This window comes from Fulmarus glacialis, unplaced genomic scaffold, assembly GCF_000690835.1.
Source record: "Fulmarus glacialis isolate BGI_N327 unplaced genomic scaffold, ASM69083v1 scaffold4449, whole genome shotgun sequence".
In the NCBI taxonomy this organism is placed as follows: domain Eukaryota; kingdom Metazoa; phylum Chordata; class Aves; order Procellariiformes; family Procellariidae; genus Fulmarus; species Fulmarus glacialis.
Window position 1 is genome coordinate 33,846 of NW_009233721.1, and position 1,879 is coordinate 35,724.

The 1,879-nt window shown below is 50.7% G+C and overlaps 1 non-coding gene across 1 annotated transcript; it reads right to left on the minus strand.

Annotated features, from left to right (window-relative positions):
• Positions 1 to 786: 786 nt before the first annotated feature.
• Positions 787 to 859, minus strand: TRNAT-AGU. Its single transcript has one exon. It is a non-coding gene; the product is annotated as a tRNA-Thr (tRNA).
• Between the last annotated feature and the right edge of the window lie 1,020 nt (positions 860 to 1,879).

The following is a 1,879-nucleotide window of genomic DNA, read 5'->3' on the forward strand; positions in this document are numbered from 1 at the left end:
AAGCGCCGTGTCCCTCCTGGCACCCAGTGTCCACCTCCACAAGACAAAAATGTTTCAGGCTTTTGAGCCTTCTTTGCCTCAAATGGAAAAGGCCCTTTTCAAATTCAAAAATGTCATTTTACATCCCTGGTTTGAATTGTTTTGATGGAACCAAATAGGAAGTCTATTTGAAAATAAGAAAAAAAATGGGAAATGTGCAAAGGCAGAGTATGAAATCTCATAAATCTGGATTGAAATTCACTGAACTCAAGATGCAAAATAGGTTAATTCCTAGCTTTTTCTTTTTTCTTAAAAACTATAACTTTCCAGCCGCCCCAGTAGAACTCTGAAGAAGACTAATGTTACTATTCTTCCACAAACCGTATTTATAATTTTTTCAGCCAGCTCTGTAGTTACTGAGCTCTGGAGACATAATTTGATTGTAAAACTGAAGTATGAAGAGCTGAACCGGATCTGCCTGTAAATATCTAGCAGCCATTTCAGATTTGTTCATCAGTGAGCCTCACAATGTCTGCGGGATTCAGAAGGCTTTAAATCCATTAGGTATTTCCTATTTCCAATTGCTATACTTTAAAAATATTTCAAGGTATTCTTTTGAGGGTTTAACTCTGACCATTGCTATTTTTCTCTTCTTCTCATTGCCTGTTATTTGGTATAGGTGCTATGTAACGTTTGTATTTCACTTAGGCTGGGGTGGATGCTCCAAAAAATGACACCAGCAACGTTTTGGAAAACACCAGAAAGATAAGGCTGTGGGTCTTTGCTGGAGGTACAGAGCCCTCCCCCAGGCTCCAGTGAGATTTGAACTCACGACCCCTGGTTTACTAGACCAGTGCTCTAACCCCTGAGCTATGGAGCCTCTGAGCTTTATGTGCTTTTTCCTTTATGAACAATTTCTCTGTTAATTCTAGAGTGAAACAAAACCTGCTCTGCTATGTTGTGCTGCTCCAAGGATGTCCTATTCTCTTTCCAAATGGCACTAACACAAACATCCCCCAATGACGGGCTGTGACATCCCCCGGCCATGCACTGTGACATCGCAGCCCTCACTGCCTATATTTGGGCACCCAGCCTCTCCCAGCTGGCTCGTGCCTTCACTCCAGTTGAGCGTTTTTGCAAGGCTTGGAGTGTGGAGCAAGCCTTTGGCTCGGTGCTGGGCTTGTGCCCTGGGAACTGGTGGCTGCAGCTCTCAATGCCCATCCCTGGAGCCACCGCAGGTTTTTCCCTAGCCCTGCCTGGTTCAGGTAGCCAGGGCACCCAGGAGGCACGCTCGCCGCAGCAGAGGTGAGCTATGCAGGCAGACTTCACCCTGGGGAACCGGGTGGGTTTCCTTCTTGAGAGACCTGGGCTTCTCTTCCACTCCTGCCCGGGCCAGCCAATGACCGGGGCCTCTCTTCCTCTTCCAGCAGGACACCTGCTGCTGCAGCACTGGAGAGGAGTCGTCGTCCATCCCCACCAGCTCTCCCATCCCACCGCAGCGCGTGCTGAGCATGGCCACGGCCTCAGAGGACCGCTGCCCGATATGCCTTGACACCTGGGACAACGCAGCCTGCACCATGCCGTGCCTCCACCGCTTCTGTTTCAGCTGTATCCGGCAGTGGGCAGAGACCAAGCCCGAGTGCCCCCTCTGCAGGAGGAGGGTGACTTCCATCCGGCACTCGCTGCGGGGGGACGAATTTGAAGAATTCCCCATAAGACCACCTGTGGCATCATTGGGCAGTGGCCAAGGCGAGGGACCTTACAGACTGCCAGCGCCAACAGCACCCAGGGTACACCGACCATGGAATCCGGATCCAGGGTTCGTGGGCAGCCTCCAGCCCCGCACCTGGGGGCTCCTCTTCTGGGAGCGCCCAGATCTCCTCCAACTCCTGCAGCCCTG